The following is a 17,463-nucleotide window of genomic DNA, read 5'->3' on the forward strand; positions in this document are numbered from 1 at the left end:
AATGTTTATAATTTTAGTAGAGATGGGGTTTCACCATGTTGACCAGGATGGTCTTGATCTCTTGACCTTGTGGACCTTGTGATCCGCCCAATTTGGCCTCCCAAAGTGAGCCACTGCACCTGGACTTTTTTTTTTTTTTTTTAGACAGAGTTTTGCTCTTGTTGCCCAGGCTGGAGTGTAGTGGCACAATCTCGGCTCACTGCAACTTCTGCCTCCTGGGTTCAAGCAATTCTCCTGCCTCAGCCTCCCAAGTAGCTGGGAGTATGGGATTACAGGCGCCTGCCAGCACAACAGGCTAATTTTTTGTACTTTTAGTAGAGATGGGTTTTCATCATGTTGGCCAGGCTGGTCTCGAACTTCCGATCTCAGGTGATCCACCTGCCTCGGCCTCCCAAAGTGCTGGGATTACAGACGTGAGCCACCATACCCAGCCCTGTCTACAAGTTTTAAAAAGCATGAATATCTTGGGGCAACCCACCTCTGAGAAGGCTCGAAAAATGCTATAATTAGCCTGTGGCCAGCGTAGAGGGCAACAGTGAACTACCTGGCATTGAAGTCCTACCATGTTCCCATTGTGGGGCCAGCTGCCTTCACATTCTGTCTTTTCGGAAATCCTCATAATAGCCTCAGAAGGTAGGTGTATTGATTTCCTAGGGCAGCTGTAACAAATTCTCACAAATTACATGGTTGAAAACAATAGCAATTTGTTCTCTCACAGTTCAGGAGTCCTGAAGTCTGAAATTACAGATGGCAGGGTTGGTTCCTTCTGGAGGCTTTGAGGGAGAATCCATTCCATCCCTTTCTCCTAGCTTCTAGTGGTTGCTAGCAATGTTTAACATTTCTTGGCTTGTAAATGAATCATTCCAATTTCTGCCTCCAGATTCACATGGAGTTTCCTCTGTGTATATATCTGTATGCCCTCTCTTCCCCTTATAAAGACACCAGTCATTGGATTTGGGGTCCACTCTCACCCAGTATGATCTTATCTTAACAAATTATATCCGCAAAGATCCTATTTCCAAATGTTACATTCTGAGGTTCCGGGTGGACATGAATTTTGGGGCGGGGCACTATTTGACTCACTTCAGTACTTATTATACCCATTTAACAGATGAGGACCCTGAGTCTCAGGGAGGAGAAAATCCTTTGCATAAGCATCACACAATCAGTTTGTGATACCCAAGGATTCACAAACCCTGACCTTCTTTTCTCTAGATTTGTGTACTTCCCACCATATCACTTTACCACATATAAACAAATGTAGAACAAAGAGTCTAAAAACTATGGCAGCAAAACAGTCAACAGCAGGCAGCCCTGGGATCAAAGAGGGTCTCTGGAGGGTAAACAGGATGAAGCAGAGCCTTTGCAAGCAAATGGCGATCCCTTCCTTGTTTCTGGTTCTCAGACTTCATCCTGTTTCCATAATCAGTATTACTTATTGGCTCTCAACCACCCGGCTCTGTTCCTGGGATTCCACAGTCAGGCAGAGAGATTCTTCGTAAATGAGAGAAGGTAGTAGTCGGTTTCTTTTGCATTAAGAGAAGGAGCACATTTCTTTGCACAAAGTAAAATACCCTCCCATGACTCCCCACTGCTCCCCGTATCCCTGCTGGCTTATGCTTATCGTGCATCCCAGTGGTGCATGGAGAAATTCCACGCTTTCCTTCTCCTGCAGACGTTCCTTCCTGGCATTCAGAGCCATAAAAGCAGTGGACGGAAACAGGTGACCAGCCCTCAGCTGCTCCCAGAGTCTGGCTGCCTAAACTTTTCCCAGAGCGTGGTCCAGCAGTGCTGCTCCAGGGTGGGCTTGGGAGAGCAGAGCTGTGGGCAAGAGAGGTGCGAGTCCATGTGGTTCCCCTGGTTCTGGCTAAAGGCCGGGGCTGGGGCAGAATCACAGTCAGAACCAGGGTCAGGTCCTCACTGTCAAGGGCAAATATCGTTTGCTTCAAACCACAAGTGCACCTCTTGGTACCATGCTCAGAATCTCTTGTAGAGAGTGGCATCCGTTTGCTGCATGAGATGGGAGAAAAATTAGTGGCCCTGGCTTGAGTCTTCATTGCCCCTTGGCTGCCCGCCGTGTCCTGTTTCTCATTAGGCCAGTGTCCCCAGTGCCTGTCCTGATCCAGAATTACCACTTAACCCTAGTGGAGCAGGACTCTCAGACTGACCATCTGGACTTTCCTCGAGTTCTCTTTTCCTGCCAGAGTGTGTCAGAGTGAATTGGATTAGAGTTCTGTTTGCTGCACAGCCTGGCTACACATGAGGCTTTGTGCTTTTGAAGAAACTTGAGACAAGACTATTCACGAGTTCCCAGAGTGGGTGGCAATTCACAGTGATGCTGATATCCACGATGGTGGGGTGGTTCTGTGCAGGGATCTCTAAACCTTTTAGAACCTTCCACCAGTTTCCCTGCAATCAATAGGTAGCTGATTCCATCAGATCAAACCGTTTTCCTGTTGGAAAGTGGTAGGTCCTTTTGTTAAGTGTTCTTAGAACTCACCAATGATTTCATCGAAAAAGCATCTCTGATGGTTTTTCTTTCTCCTCTGGCATTGTGAACATTGTCTTGGAGAAGTGAAGGTTTGCCATGTAACACCTGCCTTTGAGCAGGGAAGAGCATGGTGGGTAAATCTACGAGAGAGACCTGTTCTGTTCCCTGGACTCAGCTCCCATAGAGTCCACCACTGACCTTAGACCCTCAGGCTCCACCGGATGGATAGGAATTAAGTAACAGAAGGGTAGGAATCCCATACATAATCAGTATGGAATTTGGGATTGCCTAAGTGCAGAGTTACATTCTGTTCCAAGCCCCAGCATTCACTTTAAACATTAATAAGAGATATGGTGCTTTTTGCCTGTGGAAGACTAGATTAAACAAACCCAAAATATTATTTTTAAAACTTTACTCAAAATTTTAAAATACTAAAAGAAAAAATGGGACTCAAATTTAATGAACGCGCGTATGTGTGTATGTGTGTGTGTGTGTGTGCGCGCGCACACACGCGCACCTTGTAGGTAGGTGAGGAGATTACTAGATTCACTCTCCTGTACATTTAAGTTAAATGGAACCAAAAAAGTGAACATCGCTTAGAATAATGGATAAGCCGGCCTCCTATTTTTTGTTCTCTACTTGACTGATCAGTCCTTGGGAAATTCTTCAGTGGGATTTTCCTATGACATATTCTGTCTGTGACATAGTTCATGAAATTCTACGACATTTGATTCCCAAGGGGGAATCTGGTTACTCACAGCGTGTTTCCCAACTTTTCTGGGAATAGGCAGCTCTTGGAAGGAAAATGTCTATGTATAGCAGTGAGCCAATAACTTATCTTCAGTGAAAACGGAAGGTGATATTGTCATACAGCTGTGTAGAGTGAGAGTACTCCTAAACAGATAATAAATTACAGCCAGAAAGCAAAACCTCCTCAAGAGATGGCCAAGTTTTGGTACACATTTGTTCACTGTGGCTCTATTAAAGACCTCACTTTTTAATATGTGGATGGAAAATGGAGATCAGGGGTGCTGTAAAACGTAACAAGTAGATGAGCCCTGGCCATTTAAAAGTCTAAATGTATTTAAAGCTTGAATTTGTAACTTTTTAATTTATGTATGATACTCTCAATCCTTGCTTTTCCAATTACAATACTAATACATGCTCAGTAATATGCATCTTTGTTTGTTTGTTTTTGTTTTGTTTTTGTTTCTTGTTTGTTTGCCTTTTGAGACAGGGTCTCACTCTGTTGCCCAGACTGGAGTGCAGTGATGTGATCACAGCTCACTGCAGCCTCAACCTCCCAGGCTCATGTAATCCTCCTGCCTCAGCGTCCCAAGTAGCTGGGACTATAGGTTCATGCCACCATGCCCGGTTCACTTTTTAAAATTATTTTTTGTAGAGATGGGGTCTCACTGTGTTGCCCAGGCTGGTCTTGAACTCCTGGGCTCAAGCTATCTTCCCACCTCAGCCTCCCCAAGTGCTGGGATTACAGACATGAGCCACTGTACCCTGCCAGTAATCCACATCTCTATGAAATAAAAACTATGGACTCCACTTCAGCTTTTCATCACCCCTTTAGCACTGAGTTTCCCCCATTCCTATTCTCCAGGGTTAACCACTGTCTTTGTCTAATTTCTGCTGCTAAAAGAGGATACCTGAGTCTGAGTAATTTATAAAGAACAGAGATTTAGTTCTTACATTTCTGGAGGCTGTCTCATCCCATAGAAGAAGGTCAGAAGGCAAAAGAGCATACAACCTGTGAGAGACAAGAGAGGGCCAGTCTTACTTTGATAATGAATCCATTCCTGGGTTGACCATTGGTGAGGTCAGAGCCCTCATGACCTTATCGCCTCTTCAAGGTTCCACCTTTCAACACTGTTGTATTTGGGATTAAGTTTCCAACACATGAATTTTGGGAGACACATTAAAACCACAGCAGCCACAGATAAGCTATATATATATAGAGAGAGAGACAGAACTATAGAGAGAAGGCAAACTATATATATAGAATAAAGTATATATATATAGTGTAAGATATATATATATATATATGTGTTGTTGTGTGTGTGTGTGTGTGTGTAGTTCTACTTCCAAGAATTTATACTACAGCCATGGAGGCACATGTAGAAAATGATCTATATTCAAGGATCTCCAATGCCACAATGTTTGCAACAATAAAAGACTAGAAATAACCTAAATTAATAGGGAACTGATCTTTTTATAAAATGGAATATATATTTTATATATATTCCATGTATATATATTATATATATATTCCATGTATATATACAGAAATACACACACACACACACAAATTATATCCTTATTTTATTATTTAATTTAATTTTTGTTTTTGAGATGGAGTCTTGCCTGTCACCCAGGCTGGAGTGCAGTAGCACAATCTCAGCTCACTGCAACCTCTACCTCCCAGGTTCAAGTGATTCTCCTGCCTCTGCCTCCTAAGTAACTGGGACTACAGGAGCCCACCACCATGCCCGGCTAATTTTTTGTATTTGTAGTAGAGACAGGATTTTGCAATGTTGGCCAGGCTGGTCTCAAGCTCCTGGCCTTAAGTGATCTGCCCACCTCAGCCTCCCAAAGTGCTGGGATTACAGGTATCAGCCACTGCGCCCAGCCTTCTTGACTTTTAGAGAGTGAATTTATCTCCTCCAGGTGCCTAATCACCCATCAGGAGTGCCATATTTCCTTTTAGTGCTTTCCCACCTGTCTCTCTGTATTTTTAAATGCTTACTTCCTTTTTTCAGAAGTTAATATATGCACATATTCTAACATTGGAAAGGTGTAGAAAAGAACACAGTGAATAGAAGCTTACCTACACCTGATGTCCTACATCACAGTGAATAGAAGCTTACCTACACCTACACCTGATGTCCAGTGACCCCCTGATGTCCAGAGAAAATCTTTGTGATAGGTTGCTTATGTGTCCTTCCAGGGATAGCTTATGAATATGCAAATATATATACACGCATACCTACATATATACAAATAAAAATATATACATATAAGATTATTCATATTCATGTTTGTTAACATCAAAGGTAACATGCTCTTTATAAAATGTTCCATAGCATTTATTAGTAGATTTTGAAGATTGCTACATATAAATTTTTATAGAGCTGGGAGTTCTTCTATTCTTTTAAAGTTGTATAATATTCCATTTAATGAAAACATCAGGCCAGGCACAGTGGCTCACGCCTGTAATCCCAGCACTTTGGGAGGCCGAAGTGGGCAAATCATGAGGTCAAGAGATCGAGACCATCCTGGCCAACATGGTGAAAATCCGTCTCTACTAAAAATACAAAAATTAGCTGGGCGTGGTGGTGTGCGCCTGTAGTCCCAGCTACTCGGGAGTCTGAAGCAGGAGATTTGCTTGAACCTGGGAGGCAGAGGTTGCAGTGAGTCAAGATCGCGCCACTGCACTCCAGCCTGGTGACGGAGTGAGACTCCGTCTCAAAAAAAAAGAAAAGAAAAGAAAAGAAAATAACAGTTCCCTATTAATTTAGGTTATTTCTAGTCTTTTATTATTGCAAACATTGCAGCATTGGAGATCCTTGTGAATAGATCATTTTCTACATGTGCCTCTATGGTTGTAGTATAAATTCTTGGAAGTATAACCACTGGGTCAAAAGCATTGTGTATTTTAAAGTTGGGTCCATATTGCCAAATTGCCATCCAACTTTATGGAGTTGGATGAGGGTACCTCTCTCATTACATGCTGATAACTAATTTATAGGTGGAAAACTTGTAATTTTTATTTTGTGTTTCTTTTTTATAAATGGGACTGAGAGTCATTTTGTATGTCTAAGAATAGTTTATATTTCTTTTTGTGAACTGTCTATCCATATCTTTTGTCTAGTTTTATGTTTGGGTTGTTGACCTTTTTTATTGATTGCAAGTGTCCTTTATATTTTAACACCATCAAGCCATTATAATAACGTGCGTTGTGAATATTTTCCCAGTTTATTTCTATTTGAACCACCATTGGTTGAATCATTTTACTGTATGACAAGCCCTGTGGTGAGCATGTCATGTTTTACAACTGCTCCCTAAGTTAGCAGTGGTATTATGCCATTTTACAGAGAAGGGCCCCAGGTCTGTCGGATGCCAAAGTTGATTCTTGACTTGAACTGTACACCCCTTTTGCACATACCTATTTATATAGCATCATTTCAGGTTGTCATGCAATTATGATAAATATCCTTTCCACAGGCTGCATAGCATTCTGTTAGTTATACAAATCAAAATTTTCAAATGCTGATACTTAGACTACACATTTTCATCACCTGTAGGTTTTCACTGTTATAAGATTGTGATACATGTCTTCTAAAAGTCTGTCCTCCCCAATGCAACAAGATGGTGCCATTGCTCCTGCAGGAGATAAGATATCATGCCTGAGGCAGACAGCAGAGTCATCTCTTGAGTCGAAGATCCTTGACGGGGGAACTCAACAGACTTGGGGTAGAAATGGGGTGCATATCAGGGGATGGGGACATTTTATTGGCCTGCTAGACTTCTCAGTGCCTTTCCCTTAAATGTCACCAGTAGCTTCACCTGGTTCTGGAATGAAATACAACACACATTAGGGCTTCAGACCCCCTTCTCTCTGAAAGCCTGCCCTTTTTTTTGAGACGGAGTCTTGCTCTGTTGCCCAGGCTAGAGTGCAGTGGTGAGATCTCGGCTCACTGCAACCTCTGCCTCCTGGATTCAAGAGATTCTCCTGCCTCAGCCTCCCGAGTAGCTGGGATTATAGGCATGCACCGCTATACCCGGCTAATTTTTCTATTTTTTAGTAGAGATGAGGTTTCACCATGTTGGCCAGGCTGGTCTTGAACTCCTGACCTCAGGTGATTTGCCTGGCTTGGCTTCCCAAAGTGCTGGGATTACAGGCATAAGCCACTGTGCCCGGGCCGAAAGCCTGCTTTTTGAGCGGCAATATTGGAGACAGTTGTAGGAAACACTGAAAGACTGCAGGATGCAGTGGGGAGGGCGAAGGCCAGGAGTTGACAACTATTTAATTTTTTGTATAAAATAGTATTTCAAATAATATTTCTAATGGGAATAAATGAGATCATGGTGCATGACGTACATAGCTGAGAGGTCCATATGTTTGTATGTTCTTGTGGATTCTTCTCAACCCTCTGCTCTGTAGCTTTCTGTGCCCTGAGCACTGGAGAAGCATTACCAGGTCTGGGTGTTCTTTAAGCCTTTCTAAAGAGAGTTGCTGTTTCTGTTTGCCTTTTCTCATCATTTTCCCCTTAATAAATTAAGGGCTAAGTGTGTCTTAGTTTCCCACACTTTACTCCAATCAGGGATTCCTTTGGGTAAACAAACGCCTGTCTTAAATTGTAAGTATTCCCATCTGATTTACATGTAAGTGCAAATTGTTTTAAAGACCTGGCTCTATGCTGAGATGTAGGGTCTTCTGGTGACGGGGCTTGGAGGAGGAACCTACCTGAAGGATAAGGAGGGAGAGGACAAGACTGGGCGTGTGAGGAGGAAGGGCAGTTGTGAGGCCCAGGCTTCCTTCTCTGTGTGCCTTGAATTGGGCCTTGGAGCAGCTTGAAAAGCTGCCCCAGCTTCCCTAAGCGCCAGGAAGCAGGGAGGGGAACCTTCCAGTGCCACCCTTTCCCCTGCACCTGCTACTTTGCAATTCCAGGCAATAGGCTGGCTCTTAACTGTGTTTGAAGCCAGCCTCTCTACCCTGCGGGCCTCATTCCTTCCTTAGCCCTTCAAACCTGTTTTTGGAACTTTCTGTCACACTAAGGTACTAGTGACTGCTAACTGTCACAAATGGGATAGTTACATTTAGCAGAATAAAATCCTTCTGTTAAAGAGATAAAGTTCTGACAAGGGGATTGTCTACAAGCCGCGCCTCTTTCTGGGAACTCTTAAAATCCCTCTCGGCAAAAGTATCACCTGGTTTCCAAGGCAGCTGCTGCTCCTATCCTCTTGCAGCCTTTCTTGAGACTCTGCCCACTCAAAACGAGTTCACCTTTGCCCAAAGTTCATGCTAAAACCACAGAACTTACAGAGATTAGGAGAAGTGAATTGTGAGGGTTTATGTACCTGGGATCTCATTTTACTGACCAGAAAACTAAGACCTAGAAGGGAAATGAGGCCTTCCCAAAGCTCCTAGCAGCTGGCCTACGCTTTCAAAGTCGTCTCTTGCTGCCTTACATTACAGACACTTCTTAAGGTTTTTTCTTTTTTGATCATGGCTCACTGCAGCCTTGACCTCCCAGGCTCAAGTTCCTCCTGCCTCAGCCTCCCAAGTAGCTGGACTACAGGTGCATGCCACCGAGCCTGGCTAATTTTCAAATTTTGTAGAGACAAGGTCTCACTACGTTGCCCGGGCTGGTCTCAAACTCCTGAACTCAAGTGATCGATTCTCCCGCTTCAGCCTCCCAAGGTGCTGGGATTTCACAGGTGTGAGCCACTGGTCCTGGCCTTAAGATTTTTTTCTTTTATTTGCATTAGCCCAAACGCTTCTTGGGTCTGCTCCTTCCTGAGCTGCCTGGTGCGGCTTCCATGAGCCCTGCTGCATTTTGGGGATTCATGGCTTCTAGCTAGAGCTCTGTTCCTAACCAGTGGGGTGACCCTAGGGGGTAGGTGGCTGCCATTGGCTGGGGTCTGCCCCTCTGCAGAGTGCCTGATAATCCCCACTTTGCCATTAATGGGAGGATTAAATAGAAGGTATGGAAGGGTATGTGGCACAGACAAGGCACACAGTAGGCGCACCATAGATATTGGCTGCATGATGATCATAATGGTATCAATTGTCTTTAAACCCCAGTGGCTACTGGGCAACTTCATAAATTGAAGTTTACTTCCCAGTCAACCAGGACCAAGTTTCAAAATGGCTTCTTTTCCCCCAGGGCAAGCCACCCTCAGAAACTAACGAAATCAGGTTACGGCAAAACAGTGCAAATTTGTTTTCAGAAAACCCACCCCAAGCTCAGAGTCTACACTTGGAGGGTGTAGAGGTGTGAGCTGCAGCTGGATGTAACCTGCTGGATTCTACCCTGATCATTTCTCTCCAGAGACTCCACTGTCATCAAGTGTGGGATGGCTCCGTTTATGCTTTTGCAGCCTCAGGCTAGCTTGCTGGTTGTTCATGTCTCCCTCTGCCTCTGAGTATAATCCACTTTTCTGGAGTACCTAACTGTGACTTTGCCATAGAGTATTTTTCTAACCTCAACCCTATTTTTGCAGCTTGGGTTGAGGGGAGACTCAGGGAACTGTGTGAATGTGTGTTTTTGTGTGCACGCACAAATACAAATGCATGGGTGTGTATGTGTGAGTATATAGATTAGTTTGCTAGGGTTGTTATGACAAGGTATCACAAATTGGTGGGGGGAGGCTTAAACAACAGAAATTTATAGTCTCACAGTTGGGAGGCTAGAAGCACAAAATCCTCAGCAGAGTTGGTTCCTTCGGAGGGCTGTGAGGGAACGATCTGTTCCAGGCCCCTCTCCTTGGCTTATAAATAGTTGTGTTCCCTCTATGCACATCTCTGTGTCTACATTTCCTCTTATTCTAAAGACCCTAGTCATACTGCATTAGGGCCCACCCTGGTGACTTCACTTAAACGTGATTACCTCTGTAAAGACTGATCTCCAAATAAGGTCACATTCTGAGGTCCTTGGTGTTAGGAGTTCAACATAAGAACTTGTGGAGATGACTCAAGTCAACACACAACAGTATGCCTGTGTGTGGGTGGAGCATATGTGTGTTTGTGTGTGTAGCGGACTCTGGCGTCTCTGAGACGCCAGGTCATTTGCAAACCTACTCTTTGGAAAATAGTACTTTAAGAGCACATACAGTTGTCTCTTGTGAATAGGGCAGATTTAAAACCTTTCTCTTAAACAAATCTTCCCACGGGTTTGGAGGGACAGGTGTGGTAATGGAGTGGGTCCTGGGTACCCCTCTTGCATCGCTGGTCGAGGGCACCTCATAGTGGAAAGTCCTTCCCTGGTTCTTCATTCTCAAGCAGAGCAATGCCATTGGCGTGTGATTTCTGCCTCATTTTACTTTAGATGACTAAGTAGCATCTTGAAGTACCTTTGACTACACAACAGAACATTCCGATTATTCCACGGGGCAACATAAATTCGGAGTTCCCTTGGAGCTCCCTGGTGACTTGATACCACCAAGTCAGTCACTGAGGAACTCCCCAATATTTCTAAATAAATTTGGAAAATTTTTTAGCATATGGAAAATGTTGTTTAGATGCTGTAAATGGTTGTAAAGTCTACTTTTAGCCTCCTTTTCAAAAGAGCCTTCCTGGGCTCCATCTACTCTGATTATCCCTTCCTTGACTCGTGTGCTTGGGAGGGTCCCAGGAGGACTGCTATGCTGGCTGGTGTGCAGACCACAGGTGAACTCTGTTCCATCTTTCAGCTGCTCACCAGGACAAACTGCTCTAAAACTGACCTGAGATGAGCTGGCCCCACAGAACCATGTGTGGCGTTTGTCATCTTTTCCCCAGTTTACTGTAAATCTCAGTTCTCTTTGACCTCTAAAATCTTACTGAAAAAGTGAGTACTTCATGGTACTGAACTGACCTGGAATTCCAACTGATTTTCTAGTTCTGCCCGTTAAGTTATGCCCCAAATTTTCCAGGTCAACGTAGAGTTCCAGGGAACGAGGTGGACGGAATCTGGAGGCAGAGTTGAGCCAGCGGGTGTTATCAGGCAGGGGTCACTGATAAACACGCCAGCTCCCGGTTAGACTTAGTGTAGTGCGGGGGGCCCTATTCTGAGGTGACACTGATGTCTCTATTCAAGGCAAATGCGCATCTGTTTTCTCAATGGCAGAGGACTGTTGTTAGCCACGGGATGGTGCAGCCACTTCCTCCAGATATTCCTTGGAATTAGAGCACTCATCTCAGACTTCAGATGCATCTGTCCACTTTGGCATGGACTATAATATAGCCACTTAAAATACATCTTACAAGGGCCATTTAATAACATAAAAAGTGCTTGTGAAATGATATGAGTAAAAAGAAAAAGTTGGCACAGAATTGCATTTACTGTCTGGTCTCAATGATATTAAATATGTATTTCTGAGAAGATGACAATGGAATGAAATAAAATATTAACTTTTTTCTGATTGGAGGGGTAATGAATATTTTTTATTTTCTGAATGTTCTGTGGTGAGCATTTGTTATCACACACACACACACGCACACATGCACATACCACCTGCACGTACACACGCACAAGCACACACCGCAAGCTGTCCTGAAAAGTCTGTCTAACTGGAGATTTCTCCAGGGTCTTTCAGATTTTTTGCTGCCTCAATACCCCTGGGATATCAATTCCCTGTTTGTCCCAGGGCCCACCTCTGAATTGCTGAGAAGACAGCGGTAGCTGATTCACATCAATGCTAACTGATTCACATCAACGCCGCCTCCCTGCTCAGCCCTGAGTGTGACAGGAGCAGGCCGGGCCTGCTCTCGCTGGGAATGCCGCTGCCCTCCAGCTCCGGCCAGCCAGGGAGGGGCCAGGCCTCTCCGAAGGAGGTTAAAGTCCTTCTTTGTGTGAATGGCCTTTTAGGGAGCAGAGGGAGGGCCCACGGTGACATCACAGTCTTCCGTCAGGAGGCTCAGGAGGAATTTGTCCAGCTTGAGCCAGGGTGCACGCAGGAATCTGTCTGGAAAAAGGCAGTTCTCACTGAAGAGGTTTGAGGCGCGCACTCTGGGCAGGGTAAGCCGAGTCTGCTGACTTATCTTCGTGTCCTTTTCTTTCTAATTTGAAAGGACAGGGGTCTTTTTTGAGGCCAGTGTCTTTATGGAGGAGGTTTTCTGAGTCTGTCATGTGCTGTGGGTCCTTTCTTGCTGGAGAGTAGGCAGCCGAGCTCAGACTGGTGTCTTGCTTCTCTCTCTCTCTCTCTCTCTCTCTTTTTTTTTTTTTTTTTTGCAAATCTTGTAAAACTCAGCTTTTGTGCTAAGAGGCAAAGAGGACGCTCAGTCCTGCACATACAGTGCAAAGCTATATGAGTCGTCTGTGGCAGACCACGCTTTGCAGATGGTGAAAGTGTGTCTGTGAGAATCTGTGTGCCCTTTTCCAGAACGGAACCAAGTGACTCGGTGATTCTGGTGCCTCGTTTCTTAGCCATCCTCTAGCATTCGTTCAAGAGACTCAGTCTTGTGGTCTACAGCTAGCCTTCTGTTTCCATGCTGTAGAACTCACCACATTTACAGGGTGGCTTGGGGGAATATGGTTTTGGGGGGAATGTGTGGTGCCTGTCTCTTGGAGGTCCCATGGGTATGGAAGGAGACCCTCACCAGCTTCATTCATAGGCACAGAATCATCTGTAGACAGAGGGTTAACCACAAATGCATCTGGCACTGTTTTCTCTTTTCTTGGGGCTCTGCCTCAATATAGTGGCTTCTGCTGGTCCACAGTGGCGTTTGACTTTTGATCCCTGCCATGACCTGCTCACCAGGCGTGAACCCAAGATCTGGAACTATTTTTAAACCAAGAGGGACACAGCAAATTTATAAAGAACTGAAAAACTAGGCTTGCTTTTGTCTTTAGCAGAATCGGTTACCCTAGAAATCTCAGCTTGCAGGAGCCAGAGTTCCCTCTGTGGCCTTGAGCTTGGTTTATTCTGGGGTGGGGACTACCTTGCAAAATAATCTCCAGTGAACAGGGCCTTTGGTGAGAAGAGCGGCCGAGGGCTCCTTGATAGGGCCCTCAGTATCCCCCATTGAGGAAAACATGAAACTCACATCTCTCCTCATTCACGGGAAACCCGGAAGCCTCCCAGTCACTCCTGTAAGAAGTGGGTCTCCAAGTAACGGAAAGAAACAACCCTTTCATCAGCTGCTGCAGAAAAGGCAACAGCAGCTTCCTTCCTTTCCTCCCCTCCCCACTGCTGAGCCCCACCACACACACTATCTTCAGTTTCTTTCACAGAAAGCCCAAGCTGTAAATATATTCATCAAATAACACCTTAACATTTTCCAGATGTGATTGGAGCCACTGACTTTTCAGCAGGGCTAAGAGGAGGTTATTAATAGGCTAAGCTATGGTGCTGGGGGAGACTCCGTTCTATGAGAAATTGACCAGTCTCCTTCACTAGGAATGTGGGTCAAGACACAGGGAAGCCTTGTTTCCAGTGAAGGGGTGGGGAGTTCCAGAAGTATTTTCATCCCGTCTTCAGACCTGTACCTGAGGCATAAGACAGAGAGAATAGCAGAACAGTGATTACTCTTTTGACCAATACCGTAGAAGCTCTCAGAAAAAAAGGCTGGACCTGCAGAAGCAGGAACAGGACTCCTGGCCTCCAAAGGGTTGAGTTTTCTTTTTAGAACTGCCCTAGTCACATTGAGCTGTAATGGCTTCATGGCAGGAGATCCATGGAGGCAAACCAAGAAGTGTTTTTAGTATCTGCCCCTTTTAAGGCTCACAGCATTGACCCGAGCCTGCTGGGTCCAAATTTAGCCTGCGTTTGCCCCAGGAGTGCTTGAGGTCTGGAGTTTGGCCAGCTGTCTTCCATCAGCCAGGAGGGGAGGCTCTAGCCTCTTTAGGGAGTGGCTTAGTTCCCAGTTTCCCACAATCAACACGGGCCCCTAGTTCTACAAGCCAGAAGAAGCTCTGCTCGGGGGATGGAAGAGGAAAGCCTGTTCAGGGCTGGAATGTGGCCCAGGTTATCACCCGGGGCCTCTCCTCTCCTCCACTTCCCGCTTGTAGGCTCGGGTTTAGAGGCCCAAGTCTAATCCTTGCAGCAAGCAGTTCCCAGACTTTCCTGCTGTCAGTGCCTTCAGGGGAGGGTGGAACGGCCCACTCGGAGTCCCAGATCCTTCTCTTTCCTGCCGTCTTCAGCAGGGAGGGCCAGAGGAGGTGCAGCCAGCCTGCTTAGGAACTTTGGTGCACCGCGCTTTCTTCAATTCTTTTTGCCCGGCACAGTTTGCGCCGTTGAAGAGGGCTGGAAGTTTATTTCCAGCTATTGCTGCAGCACATTCTTCCCCTGGTGCTATTCGTTCTTCTTATGGGAACTGGTACTCACTCCCTCCAAGTCTGTGAGCGTCTTGCTGGGGATGGCACATCACCTTGGAGCTCTGAGGACCTCGCATGGCCCAGGCTGAGAGCATATAGCTCTGCAGGGTCCCAGGATATGCTTATGGATCCAAGGTAGTGTTGACCTCTTCAACTTCTGTTCCCCTTCCTTATGCCTTGGGTTCCCTCGGTTTGGGGAGTTAGCCTCCCCCAGACCTCCTGACTGCAGCTTTGCCTGGTTTGTCCAAAGCTGATGAGGTTCAGCTGATGTGGGCATCTTTTGGGTTTCTGGGCATCATACACCAGCCAGGTGCACTTCCTCCCACCCCACCCTCACCCCTTCTGCATTTGCCTTCGTGCTGGAGACATCCTGACTTAGCCAGAAAGTTAAAAGTTTAGGAAGAACCTCTCTAAAGACAGCCATGCATAGCTCGTGGAACCAGTCCTTCATCATGATTGTCATTGGGTCCTGTGTACTGAAAACGTGACTTACAAAAGAGAGGCAGGATGAGAAGGGAAAACGGAGATACTCTCTGATCTCACAGCTATGAGGAAGTTTTGTTTTATAGCCATGCCTCTGTTCCTAGGCCAAGAGTGAGTTTATATTTTTGGTGGAACTTATAAATAACTGGATTAAAGGATCGGGTCACCTATTATCTGGAGAAAAGCATTTCTAATTTAAATGTCATGGCTTTAGTAGGAAGTAATCTGGGTTATTCAAAGCAGAGAAACCTGGTTGTACAGCCTGATGTTTGAGTAATTTGGTTCACACTGTGCATCTAGGCTAGGAGCCTGGGAGGTCGAGATGGGTTAGGGACACTGTCGAGCTTTAACTGCCTGAGGATGGTGGGGCAGAGGGGAGGCTGTGAACACAGTGAACCTTGTCCTCGTGGTGAAGGACACCTTTCTGCTCTCCGCCTGGGCTCAGGCAGGCCTGCTAAGGAAAATGCACTTCCTTAAAGTTATTTCTGCTCATGACATGCCTAGCTGTAGGCCTAGGTACCCTGGGCAGAAAGAACACATGGATGTCTATGCCCAGTGGGGCAGGGATCAGGGCCCTGCTGTTGCGTTTTCTGTGCAAATGTAAACAGGCTTCTAGAATCTCACTTGTGGTGTTGGTGAGGAGTTGCAGCCTTTTCCCACAGTGTCCATCACAATGACATGGACATGGGATCTTAATATTTTACCTCTGGCAAGTGGCCAGAGGAAACAGAACCCCTTCAGAGACCAGCCCAGAGGGTGAAACCCCAAGACTGTGCAAGAAGTCACATTTCTAGCTGACATGTAGAGCAACAGATATGTCTCCAGAGAGTTAACTCTCCAGGGAGTTCATCTATTTCTGACCAAGACTGAATAAGGAAGGTAAAGGGATCATCGACTTTTAAAGCTAAATTTGAGTCTCACATCATCTGCAGAGATTCAGGCAAGCAAAAGATCAACCAAAAAGCCAAGCTAACTTTCTTTTGATCCATCCACTCTTCTTACCATTTCCCATGTCATTTTAAAAGCCTCCTATTATTGAGACTACATTTTGATATATCAGGATAGAATGCGAAGAACCCACCTTCAAATCCCGGCTAGGGTACTTACTAGCCAGGTGATCTTGGGAAACGTCCCTCTATTTCTCTATACCTCTTATTGTGAAGTTTTAAGACTGAAATAAAATTCATGCCTTTCCCACTTAACAGAGGGCCATGTTTCAAGCATCAGCTGACATATGTATGTGCATGTACTGTGAAATGATAAGCTATTAGACATGTGTCAACCAGAAAATGGGGATGCCACACTTACAGCATGCCCACAGGACAGGCTTGTCAGGGCTGTCTCATTCACTTGTACATTTATTTGGCTAGTTGAGTTGTGGAGATGGACCACGTTCTGTTTTATCCAATGTGTGACCCCTCCTCTGCTTCCCATATGACTGGAGCCCCAGGTCTGGGTGGTTCTTGACTGCTCATTCCACTTACTGCATTTCAGGACTTAACTTTTAAGGACATTTTGTGAAATTACATTTTGTGTGTTGCAGCACAACTGTATCTTCCTAGTCGTGTTCAGCTTCAACTAAAATTCACATGTAAGGATCTGGGGTTGGGGGAAGATTAGGGAGACTAGAGCTGCCATAGGTTCTGACTTTGAGTCTTTCCTGGGCCTTTTTTCTTTCATCTTTTCTTCTTGATTTCTTTTCTTCTAAAAATCTCCTGCTCTTTTCCCAAAAGAAAATCAGTCTGCTGCCAGAAAGAATATAATATCTGTCATTTAAACCTCAGTGTAAAATGGCTTAATAATAGTGAACATTTGCATTAACCGTTTTTCAGTTTACATAGTACTTTTAAGTACATTTTCTAACTTAATTCTCAAAACAGATTTGGGAGATATTATTAGTCCTGCTTACAAAGGAGTTCTATTCTCAGCAGAATTCCATAATTACAGTACAAAAAGTCTGGTAGGACTTTTATAGGTACAGCCAAGAAATGACTCCAGACTCTGGTCTTGGGATGCCAAACTCTGAATTACCACATTGTCTGCATTATTTAGGTGGAGACATAGGCACCTGTGTTGTAAATTAAGCCACGCTAATTTGCTTTGCAAAACTACTAAACACTTTTTGGCAAATAAAGGTGACTTTAGTTGCAGCCTGGCTACCAGGTTGTATTAAACACAGGTCTCTGGGACCAAATTCTGGCACTCATACAGACTTGTGTTAAATAAACATTTATAAAAAACACTATGAAGAAATCTCAGCTCCCTAAGTTTCTAGATGCTCCAACCCCACCTTGCCTGAAGACAGATGTGGCAACTTTATGAAGACAGGATTCTGTTACCATTTTAGTGGGTGGTAAGCAACCGAAGTCCCCTGAGCCAAAGGCTAGAAACAAGATTGTTTAGTTCTCAAACCTCAAACACCATCCCTAAGGGTGTATAAACCAAAGGGCTCACGCTATT

General features: G+C 44.9%; 1 protein-coding gene across 10 annotated transcripts in view; it reads left to right on the top strand.

The window, feature by feature from the left end:
• Window positions 1-17,463, top strand: part of PALM2AKAP2 (PALM2 and AKAP2 fusion) — a 388,965-nt gene that overhangs the window by 333,640 nt on the left and 37,862 nt on the right. Inside the window, exon 1 of one of the 10 annotated variants that reach the window (XM_063650278.1) lies at window positions 12,088-12,222. The exons of 8 other annotated variants lie outside the window; for them this stretch is intronic. The gene's annotated coding sequence lies outside the window, so the exon portion shown is untranslated. Of the gene's footprint in view, window positions 1-12,087; window positions 12,223-14,459; window positions 14,656-17,463 lie in introns of those variants that run through there. One more of the 10 variants, XM_063650279.1, reaches the window with a different exon arrangement.

This window comes from Pongo pygmaeus, chromosome 13 (assembly GCF_028885625.2).
Source record: "Pongo pygmaeus isolate AG05252 chromosome 13, NHGRI_mPonPyg2-v2.0_pri, whole genome shotgun sequence".
Taxonomy (NCBI): Eukaryota; Metazoa; Chordata; class Mammalia; order Primates; family Hominidae; genus Pongo; species Pongo pygmaeus.